The 22,955-nt window shown below is 34.9% G+C and overlaps 1 pseudogene; it reads left to right on the forward strand.

The window, feature by feature from the left end:
• The first annotated feature begins 1,670 nt into the window (after positions 1–1,670).
• Positions 1,671–3,066, forward strand: LOC149528533 (uncharacterized; annotated as a pseudogene).
• The last annotated feature ends 19,889 nt before the right edge of the window (positions 3,067–22,955 follow it).

The following is a 22,955-nucleotide window of genomic DNA, read 5'->3' on the forward strand; positions in this document are numbered from 1 at the left end:
TTCGAGATCTTTCAAAGGCATAGCAACCTGCTCAACCCTGACACTAACCCTCCTTTCTCCTGTCTCTAGTTTTATGCTGGTGTAAGTGCCTTTCATCTATAGACATTTGCATTGACTTTTGGGGTGTGATTCTATTCTACCTATCTTTTATGTGAGCTAGCACCTTATATTTTGTATTATATACTTTAATATGTGCAGTATTTATCACAAAAAAACAAATAAAGAAAAAACATAATCATGCCCTTCAAACTAGGTGTTTTAGTATCTAGACATTTGAAGGAAATTTTTCTTCTGATAACCTTGATTAAGTTGATAATTATTTGTTGTGGTGTAAGTAATCAATGTCTTCTCATGTTGTTTTCAAGAAGAACCTTGAAGAGAAAGATCCAAATTGTTTTAGTGATTAGTCCCTGCCTTATGCAAGGTAGGGTACTAATGTTTTCACTGAGGTCACAAGAGGGACTCTAGGTTTGATGTTCTTGAGATTAATCACAACACACAATATTTTAATTTCTATTTATACAACTCAATTGAGGAATTGTTATGTACCAAGATTTATATCTTTCATGTTTATTGAAGACAGATTTAGGTTAAATTCCTAACTTCACATGATGGTACCAAAGCCAATTTAAAATCATATGAAGGAATTTGTAGAGATTTTATCTAAGGTATCCAACCTAAGTAAATTATTTTCAACTCTCATGTTGCAAAGACACCTTTAAAATTTCCTAAGCCTTTTAAAATGTATTGTTTTAAACAAATATATGTGTTGTGTTTTCTGTATCCAACCCTAAAGTTAGTTTCATGGTGTAGAAACACTTTTTGTATTCTCTAAGGCCTCTCAGTAGTATCATTTTTGAGAGAGCCACATTATATTTACTATTATTGAAATTTCAGCTTAGTTTAAATGGAAGATGGCTTTTTGGATTATCGAAACACATTGAGAGAAGATCTATAAAGCAGGCAATCATGTATGTCAAGTTTCAACAACTAAAAGGAGCTGTTAAACTTGTCACCAATTATTCTCGATACAAGTTGGTGTTGAGTTTCCTTTTTATTATTTTGCAAATCTGTTGCTATTTATTTAATGTGCAATTATGGAGAACTTTTTAGATGATCAACTTTTGTGTTTATGAGGTTTTCTTACAAATAAGAAACATTACTTGATTAGAAAATTGACAATGTCTTTTAGACTCCTATGGTTCTTCTTGATATGAACATTCCATCTAGCTTGACTTTTCTTTTAGCAAGTTGTTAATTGCAAGCTGTGATAAGGTGGCAAAGATCTTTGAATTGTATTAACTAGAATATTTTTCTTATTTAGGTTAAAATATATAGATCAAGACCCCATCATTCCACACATGAACTTCTTGGAGGACGTTAGACTAGTGACATACAATGATAACCAGAAAAAGTAATCTGTATAGTAGTAGGCATTCACTTTGAGTGTATTTATTCTAAATTCTCTTGTAGGATCACAATGTGCTATTTTTATAACATTTTGATCTATTGAAATAAGTTAAACTGAGCTATTTTACATACAATTATGGTCATATAAATCATTCTTATTAACCTTTCCTTTTGTGATCTATGTGTATAGATACACATAACTAGATTGACCTATTCATAATAAAGACAAGAACAAGAAGATGTCGATTGCTTTCATTGAATCAATGAGGGAAGTCATTTGGAATGTTAGGTAGGTGACATGTCAAGAAAAAATTGATTATGTTAGATTAGGTTTTTTAGATGAACCAAAGCCCCAAGAATTTGGGAGGTTGCAAGTTCTAAAACAAGTAGACAAGTATTGCATATGCTGGTGGATTAAGGTGGTTTTATTATGCTTTTCTCTATTGGCACTTGTAGCTACTTTCATCATCCGGGGAATGCCAATTCTAATTGACTAGGTTTTGAATTTTTTTCACTCCTTGTAATTTTCTTTGGAGATCTATAAAATTAACTTTTCATTTTCTTTTCATCATTGATAAATTTGGTATACCATCCAGCTTAATTGAGATGGCATTATTTTTTGCGTAAATGTTATGATAGTTTTTTGACTTATCCACTGCAATTGATGAGTTTTCTTGACATAATTTAGTTTTATATGAAAAATAATATGAGAATAAGCTAAAGGGAGGGAAGCATTGACGTTTCTCTATGTGTGTTAATGCGAATGCACATTCATGTATACTTGTAGTTCTTTCCACCTATTTGGCCAAAAATGATTGTGAGTCACTATCATTTTCCATGTGGTCTATATATATTTGAAAGTGTTGGAGAAGTAGATGGAGGAGCAAGATATCTATAGTTTAGAATGCTCCACATATTTTGCTAGAGTTTATGATCATTTATTTTTGAATAGCCAGACTGGAATTAATTTTGTTCTTGCATTAGTATTGGAAGACAAATTATATGGATGTTTCCTTTCTTTGCTCTAAAAAAGAAAACTTCTTCTCATAAAAGTCTTATGTTGTTCCAAGTGTGGTAGGTGATTATACCAATCTTGAATTGGGAAGTGGCAACTTTTAGTGTGAAAGCACTTATATTTGTGCTTATTAGGTCAATGGGTTTGTTTCCTTTTTTTATGCTACCTTCTGCAGCTTTAATGTGGCTAGCTGGAATGACATTTGGATACAACATTGGATTCTTGATAATAATGGCAGGAACCAATATTGGCATGTCCTTGCCTTACTTCATTGTGTCTACCTTTCACAGCCAAATACATGTAAATTTCTACCCATCATCTTGTGGTTCCATGTTGATAAAATTCAGCTTATTGAATTTGTAAGATATCTTATAATGGTCAATATCTCTTTTCCAACATAGAAATGGCTTGAAAGGTGGCCTTAGAAATCTGCACTGATTAGGCTAGTAGGAGAAGGAATCTGGTTCCATCAGTTTTGAGTTGTTGCTCTTTTGAGAATCTTACCATTTCCTTACATTATTTTAAAATATGCTATTGTTGCTACAAATGTCAAGTATAGTCCATACATAATTGGCTCATTTGTTGGAACTGTTCCTGAAGTGTTTGTTACAATCTATAGGTTAGAGGTCTTCATCATATGACATTAAACTTAACATTTAAGCATGCATTTCTTGATCATTAGACTCATTCATGTAAAATATTTCCTCAAGGTTTTGTTAAATAATGGTTTTGCATTGTTATTGATAAGAATTAATAGTTTCCAATGAGTAGTGTTTTCAATGTATCAAATTATGTTGTGATTTACAAGGAGTCAATTGTCTAGTTTGAGTCAAATCTTCATTGATCCACATTTCATTAGTAATCCAGAAGAACCCATCTCTCATGAGTCATGACCATAAATAATTATATTACAATAAAATTGATATCTCTTCTATATAAGTATCAAAACATACTATAAGGTTTAAGCACATGCCTATTGTCATGTCACCTTTTCAAATAATTAAAAATAATAATCTTTGCTAAGGCAGGCAGGCCCAAAAAGGTGAAGTTTTGGCATTTAAGGGGATAATATTTGGAAGCTAATGGACTAATAAATGAAAATTATTATTAAAATATGTTTTATTAACCCCTCTTGGATGCGATTTAGGGTTATGCCCTCTTTTAAGGGGTTTGGAGGCATTTTGGGCTCATTCCAGAACTTGATTTTTGCGCATTGCTTTGTTGTTCTTTAGAGGCTGCCAAAACTATGGAGAAGGAGACCCAAGAATTGGAGTTTTCAAGTTTCTAGGAAGGCTAAGGATGGGAGTTTAAAGCCATTCCATGTGCAAGATCATGCAGAGTTTTCCTTTGTGCTGAATAGTGTAAATTTTGTGTTGTTTTCGGGAGCCCGATGAGCATTCTGGTTGGGTATTTCATATCAGTTTGGGTTGATGCTGTATATCAGACATTAAGATGTTAAAATATATCTGAATATATTTATTTTTTCATGATTATACTTATATGATAGATTATTAGTGTTTATGTGGTGTTTCCAGCTATTTCGTGTTGTTTTCAAGAGCCCGATGGGCATTGTTTTTGTCCTCCGTTTGGGAGCTGTTGTGTAAATGTTATATAGATCTAGAAATTTCATTTTGTAGGCTCTTATGCTGCTGAAATTTCTATAAAAATGTACACTTTCAGATTTATTAATAATATGTGAAGCTGTGAAGTTTGTGGCACTATTTCGGGCATACCCGATTTGGGGTTTATTGAGAAATTGGTGGATCTTTGAAATATTGGTTGTTTGATTTTAAAGATCTGATTAGAGGCTTGAAATATCATATAAAATAGAGAAAGGAAAATTATAGTGGTATCAGAGCTATGATCTTGCCAGCTTGAGGGTTTGTAGAAGTTTGCATGTCAGTTTTGACAACTATCCAAATCTTGCATGTCATAATTTATGGTTGCATGTTGCTTCTAATTAGCTACATGTGAAAATTTATGGTTGCATGCTACTTCTAATCATTTTCATATTAGTTCTTGGTGAATTTGGTGGTTGCATGTTGCTTCTAATCAGTTGGATGTCAAAATTTATGGTTGCATGCAACTAAGTGAAAGAGAAAAGAGATATTTACAGTGAGAAAAGAATAAAGAAATTTTGATCAAACCTCCAGTTGAAAGTAAAACTACAAAATCCAAGGAAGGAAAAAGTATGGCTGAAATATTGCCAAAATAAGTTGCACATTCATGTTAGATCATTTTTTAGACAATCTGGAGTCTTTTGTAAGCATTCTCTTTGATACAAATCGAAACAAGAGTCATTGTAGCAATCTGAAAAGTTATATTAGTCATATGACCCCTTTCTTGCAAAGTGTTTGACAAAATTTTAAACAAATGAAGTATAAATATTTTTAGTGTTTGAAGAAGTTATAACCTATTGGGGTTATTACAGTGGTATTTCTTGCCATCATGTTGGGTAAGAGTCATCTTGTATGCGTGATTAGCACTCTACTTTATCCAAAATGGACAGGTATAGTATAGAGTCTCAGAGGACACAAACTTCGACAATTGATAGACAAAGTATCAAAGTTGAAATAGTAGAAAGGATGGTTATTTAGACATTTGAGATGAACTTATGAAACTAAACCATGACATGTCTGAACAATTGGTTAAGCACCATCGTATGATGAATGACATGTTGTCCAACCCAGCTAAGGTGGACAAGTTGATTGGATTTCTATTTGGCAGATCTTCTCACAGCGAAAATGACATAATTACCAAGAACTTGCATGAGGAGTTTGAGAAACTAGCTTATAGCTAGGCAAAGGTCTCAGATTCTACTCTTCCATAGGAGGTAGTGGGAAAGGATATTACATAGATTGATAGTAACGGTCAACTTGATACTCAAATTGAGATAATTGTATACAAGTTGTCAAAGGGTGATATCACAGGTATTCGACATCATATAGTTACAACAAGTAGTGACTACAGTGTAGTGGGTTCAAATGATGATTATGAGGATGTTGTTGTGCATGATGGTGAGATACCTGGTAGAGATGAGAAGACATTGAGCATTCATGACTTTGCTAAGAAAGAGTACTAGGCATAGTTAGATGCTTCATCACATGAGGTTGAGGCTGGTAGTACTTCACATGATTTGTCTAGCCAGCTAAAGGTGAACAAAGATAGTATTGTGACTTCATTATCTCATCATGATAGGATGTGAGATATGATAGAGAATCACATTCGGATGATTTAGTTACAGGGTAGACATAAGGGAGTTCAGGAAAAGTCTTCTTGTGTTGACTTATAGGTGATTAGGGAAGGAATGGGAACGATGAAGTTGAGTTATTTACATCTTCTATCAGATTGTGACCATCTTCTTAGCCTTGTCAGAGACTATTTAGATGCCTTGAGGAGGAAGGAGGAGGAAGTTGACAGGCTTTCTCATGAGCTTGAGGACACTTGAGCTTCTTTGGTGAATACTCCATTGGCATTACAAGATTGGGAGAGACATGGGGATATGCATGGCATGGAGTTGAGTTTAGTTTCATCTTGTATCCTAATACTCAGCTTTCTGTGGTAGGTAGATCATATGTGGTCATTGATAATTTTGTAAGTTCATCTTGCATTCACATCCAAGATACAAGGACAATGTCAGACAGGTATGTGGAGTTAGTTGGTATTGGTCATATTACTCAGGTGAGGAGTTTACTTGAGTTACTAGCTGATTCTAGTTTACAGATATGGACTCGAGATTGTTATATTGGCATTTGGGATTCAGTTGATTGGAAATATTTAACACATTTTGGTAGCAGTGATTGTTTGGGTGCTATCATGAATTTGATTAGCAGATTGCAAGATGTTGTCTTTTCTTGTGCCAAAAGCTTATCCGATGTTGGTATTAGTTTTTATACACCGGTGTTGGGCTTTGTTCATATATCCAGTCGACCATTTTTGCTGGAATGTGTTGATGATCTTTCATATTTGGCAGTGTGTACAGATGAGTCTCAGGATCATATTGGCATTGATGACATCCAGGAGGATGTAGTGGGCAATTTTGAAGACTTAGTTTCCTTGGTGGTTTCTTTCGGTATAGAGGAGTTGGATAGCAGTGCTACAGTTTTTGATACTCTATATGTTGATATGAGCTTTGGAGTTGATTCATAGGATATGGATGGTAATACTCTAGAGACCAATAACCTTGAGGTTACTCCTTTAGATAGTGTGTCAGAGGAGGTTTGTAGGATACAGTCTAGCCAGTGCCATCATGTGTCTAGTCAGTTGAGAGTTAGTGAGAAAGACATTGCTATCGCTTGCCAAAATTTCGATGCTACTCTTCAGTTGTTAGCAGTTTATGGATGGGGTTCTCCTACTAGTGATGAGTAGGGAGGCAGTTATCTTTCCTTGACAGAGTTCCACTCTTTATGGGAAGCTATCCAGATTATAAGATAGGATTATATGTAGTTGTTAGCCTATAGAGATTATCTTATGGAGTGGGGGAGTACAACATACGATGCATTATTGGCCAAGGAAGATGAGGTGAGTGAGCTTACTCAGTAGCTCAAGGTGACTTCTAAGATTCTTGAGAGTACACAATTGGCTTTCAAGGAGTCATAGTTTCATTTGGCTAAGGTGACCATGGAGTTGGAGCAACTACAGTCTTTACCAGATTCTATACAGTCACAAGCTATGGTTTCTGGTGATCCGAGGATGTCCATGGTCAAGATTGTCAAAGACAACAGAGATGGGGATGCATCCATCCTTGATACTAACATTGGTATATCAAGTTCATCCCCACTAGAGTCACGTTCAGTTGAGTTGGGTGCTATAGCAGATTATTGTGGTATGCCTGACATGGTGGTGACCTCTAGTACTAATGGCACAAAGACTAGAGATGTTGTATCAAAGATCATGTGTGATGTTGGTGAGTCAATAGTTAGCATGGTTCCTACTAGTAATACTACTCCCTTGGCAATGTCTTTAGAGGTAGTAGTCAGTTCCAACTTGGTTAGTGATTGATTGCAGTTAGTTACATCTGGCTTGCAGTCTGAGCCACTGAGTAAGATTGGCGTATTCTATCAGCATTACAGTATGAGGTATGCTCATCAATTTACCTTTGATGACCATGTTGATGAGATGATGTTATAGAGATGTACTTTGGTTCCTAATGGTTATCATCAGTTATGGGAGAGTTTGACGCGTCAGGATGAGAGTTGTGATGGGCATGACATGGTGATAGCATCTACAGTTGATAGCTTGATAATACATGACTTAGAGTAGGATTTTGGGAGTGATGCTTCAGTGCGTGTTGTTATTGATTCTACTTCTTTGGCTATGAAATCTCCTGGCTTAGCTAGTGATCAGTCACAGTGGGTTGTATCACTTGTTCATGGTGAGCTATTGACTGAGGTTGGTTTTTTTTATCAACATTATATTGTAGGGTATGTACATCACTTAGCATTTGATCCTTGTGTTGAGGAGTTGATGGCAGACAAATTTGGTTTGGGTTCCATTTCTTGCTGTTTATCTTGTGATGGCTTTTCACCATCAGGGTGCATGGGAGTTATGGTTATGAGATAGTGGCCGGTGATCTACAGAGTTGTGTTGACTGCAGGAGTTGTACAATCTGTGGATTCTCCATACTTGGTACAATTTCATTCAGGAGCGTTCACCATTGTTATAGAGTTGGATTGTACATTCTGTATAGGCCAGTAGGATGTGTTGATGGTATTTATTGTGTTGGCAATTTTATTTGTCCACTTTACTTGGGTTTTGATGTTCTAAGAGTTTGTGCCTTGTGGGTTTCTGACTGTGGAAGTTTTGATTTTGGAGTTTGGTTGAGCTTAATTGTCAGTTTGATTATTGATTCCTCTTGGTTATATTGCAAAGGATATTGTAAGAGCCTGTATTAATTGACAATAGTATAGTTCATGACTAAATTTGGGATCCAGGTGGATTGATTAGTTTATTGTTTAGACATTTCTTGAGGACAAGCAATATTTGGAAGGGGAGGAATTGTCATGTCCCCTTTTCAAATAATTAAAAATAATAATCTTTGCTAAGGCAGGCAGGCCCAAAAAGGTGAAGTTTTGGAAAAAGGGGATAATCTTTGGAAGATAATGGACTAATAAATAAAAATTATTATTAAAATGTTTTTTATTAACCCCTCTTGGATGTGAGTTAGGGTTATGCCCTCTTTTAAGGGATTTGGAGGCATTTTGGGCTCATTCCAGAACTTGATTTTGCACATTGCTTTGTTTTTCTTCAGAGGCTACCAAACCTGTGGAGAAGGAGATCCAAGAATGGGAGTTTTCAGTTTTCTAGGAATGCTAAGGATGGGAGTTTAAAGCTATTCCATGTGAAAGCTCATGCAGAGTTTGCCTTTGTGCTAAACAGTGCAAATTTTGTGTTGTTTTCGGGAGCCTGATGAGCATTCCAGTTGGGTATTTCATATCAGTTTGGGTTGCTGCTTTATATCATATATTAAGATGTTAAAATAGAGCTGAATATATGTATTTGGTCATGAATATACTTTTGTGATAGATTATTAGTGTTTATGTGGTGTTTTCGACTATTTTGTGTTGTTTTCAGGAGCCTGATGGGCATTGTTTTTGTCCTTCATTTGGGAGCTATTGTGTAAATGTTATATAGATATAGAAATTTTATTTTTTAAGCTGTTATGCTTCTGAAATTTCTATAAAAATGTCCACTTTCAGATTTATTAATAATATGTGAAGCTGTGAAGTTTGTGGCACTATTTCAGGCATACCCGATTTGGGGTTTATTGAGAAATTGGTGGATCTTTGAAATATTGGTTGTTTGATTTTAAAGATCTGATTAGAGGCTTGAAATATCATATAAAATTAGAGAAAGGGACATTACACCTATCCAGAGTTGATTTACTACAGTTAGCTTCATCCCCTTTTTAAAATTATTGTACATTTTTTTTTGTAATTTCTTGTTTAATTAAAACCATAATGGCTTCTTTGACATTCTACAAAACTTAACTGTGGTCTTGTTGAATTAAATGGAACTTTTATTTTATTTTCATTACCTTCGAGTATTGGAGGATTTTGTTGACTCTTTAATCTCAGACAATCACGAATCTCTCATTGTCATTCAATTTACTTTAAGTGTCTTAATATACCCATTAATGAGGTATTCAAATGTTGAATTAAATGATTAGGTATTCAAACATTAAATTAAATGATTAGGGCCATTCTGGAGGCTATCTTTGGAGAGTTACTGAAGTCAAATTTTTATGCAACAAAACCTTTGTTTGTCTAGATGGAGCTTTTATTTTATTGTGCTAAATACAGTATGCCAAAGGTAGTTCGTTCTTCCTTGGGATTAGGTCCAACAATGAAGGGGAGCTACAGGTGGTGTTAGAGGTTCTTAAGATGGAATCATAGTTAGGCTATAAGATTGGAAGTTACATGGTTTAAGAAAAACCCATGAAGAAGAAAGTGCAAGGCCAGAAGAAGTAGCCAACAACCTATTTCCTTCTAGGGTTGTACATGTAATATTTAAAGAGGATGCAATGCTACCATTAATTGGACATTGAAGAATTGCCCAATGCATAGCCCTTAAATAAAAAATGTTGACCAAGTTGAGATTATAAACCTTATTCTACACACTTTCACTTTTTTTTTTCGCTTCGGCTTCAACATCAACACTCACATAGGGGATAGCAGCCCATGAAAAAGATGAAGACTATCAGTCTATGGTGCAAGTTAAAGAGACCACATTTCTTTGAGGCATTCTATGAAACAATTCACATGCCTTACCTATGATTTGACATTTATCATTCATCCTACACTCTCTCATCTAGCTAATGATGGATTATAGAGACTAACCTAAAATGATGATGCTAAAAAACACACACAATCAAATTTTGACCAATATTCATTGAAAAAAGAGGTCAAATGTACTAGTGGGGACATTAAAATTTGTAGGAATTATCCATAGGATTGTATTCTAGATAGCCAAACCAAACTAGGTAGAAGTCCTTTGAGAAAATTAGGAGTTGTGTCTGCTAGATTAACCACTTTGAAAATAACATAAACACTTCTTGATATGTTTCCCTCTAGATACTCCAACTTAGCCTTAGCCAAAGCCATGCTAGATGAGGGAATCTAATGAACCAATTTTGGTCCATTTGTTCCATGTTGTATCAAGTAATTGTTTCTTATCTAAGCCATTTAATTTGCAACCTTTTAAATCTTTGCAAGGGTAAATTTGGAGTAGGAGAATTTTTCTTTTCAAAGGTGTCCTCTAATTGTAAAGCATCCATTCCATTATCTGTTGAACTAGATATGTCTTGTTTGTTGAATAGATAATGGAATGGATGCTTTACAATCAGAGGACACATTTGAAAAGAAAAAAATTTCTACTCCAACTTTATCTTTGTAGAGATTTAAAAGGTTGCAAATTAAATGGCTTGGATAAAAGCAATTGCTTGATATAGCATAAAAAATAATTTCAACCAAACATTGGTGGAAATTTTGACCAATGCTTGTTAGTTTTCTACCAAGCATTGGTCAAAATTTCCACCAACTAAAAAAAATTTCCACCAACCATTGGTGAAAATTTTGACCAATGCATGTTAGTTTTCTACCAAGCATTGGTCAAAATTTCCACCAATCAAAAAAAAATTGATGAATGGATTAGTCAAAAATTTGACCAACATTGACAAATCAGGACTGCAAAAAATTAAAACAATTTGACGAATGTTTTGGTCAAAATTTTTACCAACCTATAGGTTGGTCAAAATTTCGATGAGAAAAACTTCGACGAACATCTTGGTCAAAATTTTGACCAAAATTGGTCAAAAATTAAGTTCAAATTTAGTAGTGTTCTGACAATTTTAATAATATCCTTCAAATCTCTAAGTATTGGTGGTCTTTGTCCTACATTCATGTACCTGACATCCTCACTTCTTGCAGTTATGGCAATGTCCCTTGAATTTCTGCTTAGGGCTTTGATTTCTAGTGTTGCTCCTACAGACATTCTCTATGTGACCCAATTTTCCATAGTGATGAAAAGTGGGCTTGTTATTCTTTCCCTTATTTTTCCTTTGTTCACCACATCTAGATGATTTTTCTTTCTCAGTAGTAGAATATTGCAATCCAATAGTGTCATCATTTGTTCTTGGTGTATTCATTAGTTTCTCAAAGTACTTTATGGATTCACTAGGTTTGTTAAGATTTTCCTTTTATGTCTTCAATTCATTCTACAGTAGGGAATTATGTGTTTCCAAAGTTGTAATATCAATGTCTTTCCTATTTAGTTCTTAATTTGCAATCACCAGTTGATTCATTAGATCCAATTGAATGCTTGATAGCTTTTACACATTGGATGACTTCTCCTCAGGTTTATTAGCTAGTAGTCTTTTATCTTCTTCAATCATGACTCTATCTTCTTCAACATTCTTTTTCAATTCAATTATCTAACATAACAAAATTGACTGATTTTCTTGTTCCCTTTTTAGATTACCAATTTCTTCATTTAAGGCACCTATTCTTTTCCATTAGATCTTTAATTGCTACATAAAATTGTTCAAATTTATTTTCCTCAAACAATCTAGTAGTGTCTTCTTCTTAATATTGAGTGTCATTTTGTTGAAAGGCCAATTCCTTTCTTTTCTTCAATGATTGTTGCAGTTCTTCTCTTGCCTCCTTAAGTTGATGTAGGGAAAGTTGTATTTCAATTTTCTAGTTCTCAATAGTCTTTTCCAATTTCTAGACTTCCATCTTCAAGATCTTACCTCCAAAGCTATCAAAATTTCCTTTCTAGAGAACAAAGCTCTATTACCAATTGTTGGAAATAAAAATGAGAAAGTAAGCTATGAGAAAGTAAGCTATGTACTTGTTTTATGGTGACTCTTGAATGCTTGCTTTGAAAACCTTTCAATTTCATTGTGCATTAGTGCTCATGTTATGTTTAAGTAATGCAATTATGAAAGAGAAGTAATGATGGTTTAGTGTGTGGATTACCTTTCATTGCATCTCTTACATTGTTTTGGGCATGTGTGTTCTTGAGTGGTTTTGGACGTTTCGTCTATTGCTTGTCTTGGTAACCAAGTCTATCATGTTGTCTTGAATGGTGACTCAAACTCTTAGATCTTACAACTCTCCTAGCTCCATAATGTCGTAGGCCTTTTCGATATATTTCCAACTTTTTTCTTCTTCTTTTTTTCTTTTTCAAATGAAGTCAATCCGAGTTTGGATGTGAAAGTTATGACCTCTAGAGTGAAGACAATTTTGTGCTAATTTGTATTTTCATGCAAGAAACTAGTGATCATGCACTTTCTCACCTAGTTCATTGCATTTTCATGCCTAATTTTCTAAGAAAATTTGAATGAGACTGTGCTAATGCAAAGTTTCACTTAGGGAACAAGAAGTAACTCTTTCAACTTCTAGAGTTATTAATCAATTTTTTGAGTACCTTTTTTGAGTAGAGGCCAATTCAATCATATCATATTTATGGACATTGGAGAAGTTTAACTCTTCATGTTATTCATAATGGAAGAGTTATCTTGTCTTTATAATCTACTAGGTACTTGTTGGAGTTTGTGTTGAGGTTTGTGTGTTTCCTATAGCACATAACCACCCTTGTGAGGTGAAGTGTGGTTGTGAGCATTCCTTGTTTGAGGTTGATTTTTCCTTGTGTGGGAGTGACTCAGTTCTTTGATGGGTCTAGATTATCCTTTTTGGATGTTGACTTTGGTGCACCTCTGCATTCTTTTCTCTCTTGAGAGAGTGGGCTAGCATGGCTATGCCACTAGCTCAGTTAGTGTTTTTAGATAAGTATTTGGATGGTTGGTGGAATTGTGAGCTTCCCTAATGCATCTTAGGCCATTTTAGTGCAGAGGTTGAGAGAGACTCCCTCTCAATCCTAATACTCTATAGTATCCTTCTCCCTAAACTTATATCTTCATGTGGATTGTCTCAATCAAGTTTTCTCTTTAACTATTGACTTGAGGCTAGAGATTGAGTTTAGCTAAAAGTTGGGTGTAGTTTTCCTTGCATGGTGTTGGAGGGACATGGTATTGTTGGACCCATGTTACCATCTTGTGATTTGGTATGCAGACATTACATGATTGTGTCCATTGATGAAAGTCTTTGAACCTTGTGGAAAGGTGATATCTTGTTTGGTTGGGTTATGTAACCCTAGTTTCTAGGGGTAGTTGAGCTTTTTTACCTTGGAGAGGTGTTGTGCTCATATGCTTGGTGGTGAGTAGTCTTTTGGAGTGTGTAATTTTTTTGGTAAGTTGACATCCTCTTTGTTCTAAGGGTGAGTTTACATGGATTCTAGAATGATCATGTGTGACATGATAGTATTCTTGAGAATTTTTGGATGGTTATTCCCCATGATTCCAACTCTTCTTGGAAGTGCGTAGTGTGTTGACCTAGTTTTTTGTGGTCATGTGGTAGGTGCGTGTTAAGATTGGACACCTATTGACGAGGTAGAGAGGTTTTTTCCTTACCTTGTATTGTTGACTTTATGGCTAGATGGGTTTTTCCTAGCACATAGAAGGTTCCTTGTTGGAAGATCTTGTGTTTGTGTGACACCCATTCTCTCATGGTTAACCTATTTGGGGGTTAATGAGATGGTTTGAGAATGTGGGAGCGATTTGGATGGATTTGTGAAGGATTTAGTGATTCATCCCCATTGCTTGATTTTGATTTTTCTCTTGGTGTGTTTTGGTTTCTATTCTTGGATTGTAGGTTTCCAGGAGTAAGCCTCATCTTTGGGGGGGATGATATAGTGCCTCTCCCATTTGACTTCTGTAACTCATTCTAATGGATGCAACCTTGTTGATCTTTTGTTGTGATGGATCATGATTGTGACCATGAGTGGTCTACACCATTGAGGTGTTTGGATTTATGTTTCTGTATGAGTTGCTTTGATTATGCTTTGACTGATTTAGGAGATTATGATATGATTTATGATTCACTGAGGTTTGTGCCAGTACTTACCAAGATTGATGTGGTATCATGAGGTTGTTCCATGATTACCTTGAGATGTGTGCAGAGATTGCACTATGTTCTATTATCATGCTACACTGGACTAGGTTCCTATAGTAGTGGTTAGTCATGTTTATGACTATGTTCACTTATGTATTTTAAGTGCCTTTTAATGTTGTGTTAACAATAATTATTAAATGCTTAAATTATTGAAATGGATTATTCATGTTGGATTATTTGGTTATGTGTTGTGGACATTTACCTTGTTATATTTAGATCTGAGAGATATCTGTTACTTATGCGATGTTTTATATTTGAGAGGACCTGAGGGTTAGATGTTATACTTTGATTTTAGTATCATAGATTTTAGACTACTATGTTGTTCAGTTGATCATATTTCATGATGATGCCTTTTTGAGATGACAGTGTGTTTTATGATGATATTTGGTTATCCAGTATTTGGACATATCACTAATTATGTTATGTGTTAGATTTAATGCTATGGTTATTTACTCCATTCCTACATTGTTATGCTTTATGCAAATGTGAGTGATGTAAATAGATTATTTAATATAATTAAATAAATGGTTAAATTAGGTGATTTAATGCATTTATTTCTTCAACTATGTTATTATATGGAATTGCACTTGATTGTGTTGTTTAGTGTGCATGATCTATATCCCTGGCAGCGGCACATGGAGTTAGTGATTCAGCCATTCATATTTTACCAATGTTGTCCTTGTATGGTCGACGTATCCTTATTTTAATTATTTTATTAAACCTTTCAATGATTATTAAATCTGAACTCATTTGCATTATGTGATTAGACCAGTAAGTGTGTCTGTGCATTTAGAGGTTCGCATTGTCGCTAAATTTGTTAAGGCAATCTATGTGTTTTTGGGTTTTTGGGCTTTTTAATTGATTTATTTTATTTTCTGGCCGCTTTTCCATAGATGAATTCCTATTTATAGGAATAGCCTATTTTCATTTGGGTTGATTCTGGGTTTAACTAAGTTGGCTGGTTATTTTTCCTAATCGATTATTCACTTGAAAAGTGAATAAATATCCAAAAAAGAATTTAATTCCTCACTTCTCACTTTTGAATTAGAAAGTTGGAGAGTAAAACCCAAAATCCTCTTCATGAGGATTTACTATTTTTTTCATTGTGGGAGCTACGAGCATAGGATCTTCATGAAGTTGAGCTCATTGGATCCAACTTGGGGAAACCTTAGATTGTCGTGATTTTCAACTACTTCTGTGGGCTATTTATTTTATGGTTCAGATTCCCATTTTACCCTTTTGGTTGTGAGGTAGGGCTTTCCTATTTTATTGTTTTTTTTCATTGCTGCTTCTATTTTTGGTAGCCATTTGTTTGGAGGCTGAGAACTAGTGTTCCCCTCAATTTCTGTATACTAGTTCTACCTGATTGGGTCGATACGAATATTTCTCTATTTTTCAGGATGAGGGTTTGGGGTTTTATGCTATTATGCTAGCCATTTTTGCATACAGTGTTTGAACTTGATTATTTTTTGATTTTTGAGAATTTTGTGACCAAAGGCCAAATGGGTTTTAATTTTGAAGTTTTCCAAATTTTGGAGTTTTTACCTCGTTTTGTGTGCCATCTTGTTTTCTCAAGTTTTCTTGGCACAATGTGGGTCGTGAACCTTGATGATCTGTTTAGATATTAGTTAGACCACTATTGCACTTTTATGTTGCATTGGGGTGCATGTCACATCCATATTCCTAGCATTTTGGTTGGTTGAGTGATTTTATACTTGGTTTTATGGTTTCTTTTGGACCTTTGTTTTTGTTTTGTGGACACTAGGATTCATGTAGAATCCATACTCTCGGATTGAGGCCAGTTGAGTGAGTTCATTATGTTTGGTTTTGTTGCATCATTGAGATTCGTGTAGAATCCATACTCCTAGATTGAGGCCGGTTGAGTGATTTCATGATGCATGGTTTTATTGGCTTTGGAATTCATGTAGAATCTGTCCTTCCTGTGTTGCTTTCAGTTGGGTGTTATCTTTTGCATTATGTTCTCATCCTATCCTTGTATTTTGATCTTTGTGATGGTGTTGCACCACAAACAAGTACATGCACATACATTTGTCGAGTGACTTGTGAGGCCTGATCTTTCATGGTACTTTCAAAAGTTATGATCATTGGGGTTGGGATGGGAGTATGCATGTCCACAGGAACTTGTCATAGGATGATCATGGGTAGGGTAGGGTAGCATATGGAGGGGGATTCTATCTCACAGCTTGGTGTCATGATGCCATAGGGTTGGCAGATGAAGTTTTTAGTAAGTGATAACTAAATAAAATGTGTGAGTGTTAATAAAACTAAAGATAATAAAATAGTGCTTTAGTGTATGAGCCTTCTGTTGAGGGAGTTGCATCTACATAGTGTATGAGCCTTCTGTTGAGAGAGTTGAATTTGCAGAGATTTGAGCTTCGGCTTTTCGATGCCAAGTGACTCTCCATGATGTCAGCCCCTACTTAGTAGCCTATTGAGTGTCTGACCAGGACCTATACTCCTTGCATTGTCTTAAGTTATTGGTTACAGTTATCATACTGTCTGGCATGAGTGTTAGCCATGGATGTTGTTTTTGTCTATTTTTTGTTGGATCATTATCTCCATCAGCATAGTGGGTGTGGACCTATGAGTTCCATGTGGTTGGGAGGCATAGCTACCTTTATCACTGCTAGGGATTGGTGTACAAAGATGGCCTCTTATCCTAGTGCGACCATTGCTAGATGTTTTCACTTCATACTTTGAGTTTTAGAGTATGCTTTCTTGTGATTTATGCTTTTATTGGAATGCTTGGATATCATGTTTAGGTGATGTTAGTTTATTTGATGCATTTCCATATTATGATATTTAGCATATGACTAGATGATGTGAATTGTTATATTGGATTATCGTATGCTTTACTACTAGCATGTTAGATTTCCTTATGCTTATATTGTAGCATGTTTTAGTAGTGACATCCCTATTACAATAGTACCGACGATTTGATTGATGGCTTGGGATGTTACACGTGGGGGATGGCTAGGGCCCATGATGGTCTTATGATGCCATTGATGATTGGGAGGAACCATGTACTTAGTTAGTTGTTTTATCATTTATGTTCACTACGATGTTGCTTTCAATATGTTCTTTACTACTTTGATTTAGATGGATAGATGTTCCTCTTTCTTGTTCCTTGGCATATTGTTGATTATGCTCTCGAGTGTTTGCTCCTCAATCTATGTGGATTCAGTACTCCCTGGTGTGGAGGTTTTGAACTTAGTTTCACCCTCCTTTAGAAATGTCATGCGATACTTTTCTATGTTGTATTAAAGTATCGCCTAATTTTTGTAAAAACCTATGCGGGTGGGCAGCGAGAACTTTTTGGTCTAGTTTGAACTTTTTGAGAGTTGATCTGGATACCCTCTTTGGTGTTCTTCAACCCTATGGTGTTTCTTTTTTTATTTATGTTGTGTGTGTTTTAGTAGTCTGTCTATTAGGGTTTAAAATATATCATTTAAGTATAAGTTCCCTATACTTAAGATATATTTAAATATATGTGACGAATCTTTTGAGATAGGTTTTAGACCTCTCTGAGATAAAGATTTTAGAAAATTTCAAGGCTTCAAAAATCTAGACTTAGCCAATTTTTAAGGCTTCAGGATTTCAAACTTAGCCAAATTTTAGGATTCTACATTCAATCTGAGTTGGTTTTTTGTTGATGTGTGGTCGTTTCTTCGAGCTCTCATCTTGTGCGTGGTCATTGTTGGCTTTTTTTTACATATGTTAGTTTGGTAGTGGCATTTAGAGATCTATTGGTTGTCGAGATTTTGGTGAAGTCTTCCATTGCAATCTTTTTGATCCTTGTATGATGTTGTCATGTGCATTCATACTTGTAAAAAAATAATATCTTGGCTTGTATTGAATCCTTGTTCCAAGGATCTTTGGGCGGGGCATTACAGGTTATGAGGCTAATTATTGCCTCTATTTTGTGATAGTTTTTAAACACTTTCTAATAACTAGTGGTGTCTAAGGATTCTTAAAAGCTAGTCCTTCTCAGAGGTGTGAATAATAACTATCTAGAAGCATTCGACCTAATGGCTGGTGGTGATGTATATCAAGGTTCCTAGGATGACCTCAAGAAGATCTGTCAAAACTATTCAAGGTCAACTATGAAGAAAGGTCGAGGACCTTGCTCCATAGTCACTAAAGGAATCATTCAAGGTATTTCAAAGCTTACGATATCTAATCTATTGTTAGATTTCAAGCAAGATATTATAAATGATGTTGCTACACTCTTGACACAATGACTGCCAAGAAAAAGTATGTAGAAGTTGAATTACAACTAGTTGAATATTGCCAATATTGCCCTCATTGTCAGAAGCAAAAGAAGGAATGCCAATGCAAACTAGTTGCAAGTATGGAGAACCAAAATCTTCCAACTAAATACCTTAAGATAGATGGAGATGATGAACAAGTATTCTTTGGTTCTCAATGCCATCCATGGGGCCAACATCAAGGTATACCTCAAGACCCCTTGCAAAATTCAAATTCATATGGTAATCAATGGAAAAACTATAATCCCCAAGGTCCTCTACAATATCATCAACCTAATTGGAATAATGTTGGGTAAAACTATCTACAACAACCCCAATGGCCTCAAAATTCCCAATCATCCTAGCCCAACCAATAGAATAACTAATGGCAAAACCAGCAAAACTATTGGAAAAACTAGAAAAACCAATGGCAACCACGCCAAGGGAATTGGTAGTCTACAAATCAATAGAGGGGACCTCAATAGTGGCCTAACCAAAATACCAGTACTCCATAATTACCACCTCTGGTTCAATAAATTTCTCTAATGCCACCACCTGTGAATCCTTGACCTCAAAAGTAGACACAATTACCTGCACAACCTCAACCAAATCCAAATAGTCAATAGCCACAACAATCTATGTATGTTGTTGATGCTCAAAAATATCCTGCTTATGCTCTAAATATTGAAAATATATGACTAAGATCTGGTACAACTTTACCAGTGCCTAAACCACCTCTTATAACTAAAATACTAGATATTGTTCTAGCATTAGAACCCCCAGTCTCTAAAGAGGTTGACCCAACTCATGTCACTATCTCAACCCAATCTCAGCCATTGGTGGAATCTCCTTTTCTAGAGAAGCTTGTACAAAGTAAACCTATACAAACAAAGGAACAATCCTTTGATATTGCTGATACATGCATGTCCAAATACCCATGTTCTAAGCTATTAAAGATGTTCCAATCTATGGAAAAGCCATTAGAGATGCCTGCCTAAAGAAGCCTAGGAGGAAGAAAAAGGACCCCACCGCAGTTTATGTTGTGGGACAATTGGTTGACATTATGTTAGGAAAATTGATCACCCCAAAATATTCTAATCTTGGTAGTCCAGTTATGGATGTTAGTATAAATGGCCAGTCTATTAAAAATACTTTAATAGATCTTGGAGCTGCTATAAATGTCATGACTAAGGACACCATGAAGAAGTTGAAAATAGAAGGTTTAAGGGCTACTCTAACAATTTTGCAACTTGTAGATAGTTCTACTATCACCCCTAATGAGATGATATAAAACATAGTTGTAACCTTAGATTCTCTAGAGTATCTTGTAGATTTCATGATTTTGTCTCCCAAAGTTAACTTATCTGGTTACCCTGTCATCCTAGGTCAACCATGGTTAGCTATAGGAGATGAAAATATAAGTTGTAGATCAAGAAATATGACCATATCCAATGGACAAGCAACAAAGAAATTTGACTGATATCCTCCAACACAACCATTACTAAATCTAACCACATTTGTTTGGCTAGATTTAGGGGATGAAGAAGAAGAGTTAAATTCTATAGCACAACTCATGATGTTACATAGATAATCATTTATAAAGTTTTAGGAGGAAGATTCAGTACTTCAGAGTATTCTTACTAATAGTTGTGTGGGAGAAAAAGATGTATCTAAAAGTTTTGTATTGGAATTAACCACATATGAGGAATGTGATTAGAATTGTACTCTACTCAAAGAACCTAATATTCTTCATCAACTCTTACTGTGTGAATTAGAAGTAAGTCCAATCTTTGAAGCTGCTATGATAGAGTTTACTACTACTGTTGAGTTGTCCAAAGGTCATAATCTTCATGTTAACCCCAAATTAACACCCACACAAATGGAATAGTTAAAAAAGTTGCTTCAAAGGCATGAAAAGGCCTTTGCATGGGACTATTGTGATATGAAAGGGTTGAGTCCTACATTGTGCACTCATAGGATATACATCAATGAAGGGTGTCTACCACTCTATCAACCCTACAGAAGGATAAATCCAAGCCTTAGAGAAATAGTTAAAATTTAATTACAAAAATTGCTTGATTCTAGTTTTATTTATCCTATATCTGATAGTAAATGGGTGTCACCCCTAGTAATAATGTCAAAAAAGGGAGGGAAATGGAGAATTTATGTAGATTACAAAGAATTAAACAAGGCAACAAAAAAGGATCACTTTCATTTACAATTTATTGATCAAGTTCTAGATACTCTAGCTGGCAAGAAGTATTTCTCTTTTCTAGATGGGTATGGTGGTTACAATCAAATTAGTATTGGTCTTGAAGACCAAGACAAAACCATGTTCACATGAAAATGGGGTACTTTTTCATACTCTATTTTACCATTTGGTCTATGTAATGCTTTTGCAACATTCCAACAAGCTATTATTAGCATCTTTGATGATATATCACATGATTGTATGGAAATATATATGGATGATTTTACAACATTTGGAGTCACATTTGAGGAAGCAATGATGAATCTTGAGATTTTTTTTATAAGGTGTCAAGAACATAATCTGACACTTAATAGTGAAAAATGTTTCATGCTCATGAAAAAAGGTGTCATACTTGGTCATTTCATATTAGCTGCAAGAATACAAGTGGATCTAGCTAAGATAGAGGTAATTCAAACATTGCCCATATCGACAAAACTAAAAGATGATAGATCTTTTCTAGGGCATGTTGGATATTATAGATGTTTCATAAGAGATTTTAGCAAAATAGCTAGTCCCTTGTATAAATTACTGACAAAGGAAGTTTAATTCAGTTGGACACCTGAATGTAATGAAGCCTTCTTGCAACTTAAGAAACTTCTCACTACAGCCCCAGTTTTACAAGGCCCTAACTGGAATTTACCTTTTCACATATATATAGATTCTTTTGACTATGCCATAGGTTCAATTCTAGGAGAAAAATCACAAAATGTTGAACATGCAATATATTATATTAGTAAGAGCCTTCATGGACTAGAATTAAACTACCCAATGACTGAAAAAGAACTATTAGCAGTAGTTTATGCCTTGAACAAATTTCAGCACTACTTCACTAGATATCCCATATTTGTTCATATTGATCATGCAACAATCAAATATCTCATGAACAAACCTGCTATATCATGCAAGTTAGCAAGATGGTTACAATTGTTGCAAGAATTTGATATAACTATCATTGATAAGCCTGGAAAAGCCAATGTGGTAGCTGATTATTTATCAAGAATTCGTCATGATGAGAGTGACACTACTTTGGTAGATGATGCATTTCTAGATGAGCATTTATTTCATATTGTTGTTCAAACTCCATGGTATGCAGATATTGCTAATTACATTATAGCTAATAAAATGCTAGAACATTTTTCTTACAAGGAAAAGAATCTACTTGTGTAGAAAAGTTTCCATTTCTCTTGGATAAATAATATCTTGTTTTATACTAAACCTGATCAATTTATGAGAAAATGTGTGAGAGAAGATGAGACATGTGACATTCTACATGTATGTCATAATGAACCATGTGGAGGACACTTTGCAGAAAAAAGAATAGCCTTGAAAATTTTAACAATTGGTTACTATTAGCCTACACTTCACAAATATGCAACCAACTATACATGGAAGTGTGGTAAAATTCAAAGGATGGGTCGACCAACAAGAATAGGTGAAATGTCTTTCAACCCACAAATGGTGTTAATACCATTTGACAAATGGGGCATGGACTTCATTGGTCCAATTGATCCTCCATCCTATGGAAAATCATATATTCTTGTGTGCACTAATTACCTAAAAAAATGTGTTGAGTTCAAAGCCATGAAGCATGCTCATGATCACAAAGTTGAAGAATTTCTAAATGAAGAAATTTGAACTGACTATGGTGTACCCAAAGAACTAGTCACTGACCAAGGTGCACAATTTACTTCTAATTTGATCTCAAAACTAATGAAATAATATAACATCAAGTAGTGGAAATCAAATCCCTGTCACCCCCAAGCTAATGGACAAGAAAAAGTGACAAATAGGGAGATAGAGAACATCCTAACAAAAATAGTTCATTTGCACCATAAGGATTGGAATAGCAAATCATTAGAAGTTGTTTGGGCCTACAGAACAACATGGAGGACTACTATAGGATTCACACCATTTGAGCTACTATATGGGAAAGTAGCAATGCTCCCAATTGAATTTGAACATAAAAATTTAAGAACTGCATTGTAGTTGGACATAGAACT

Source organism: Cupressus sempervirens, chromosome 11 (assembly GCF_028749045.1).
Source record: "Cupressus sempervirens isolate cs-2001-9-10 chromosome 11, ASM2874904v1, whole genome shotgun sequence".
NCBI lineage: Eukaryota > Viridiplantae > Streptophyta > Pinopsida > Cupressales > Cupressaceae > Cupressus > Cupressus sempervirens.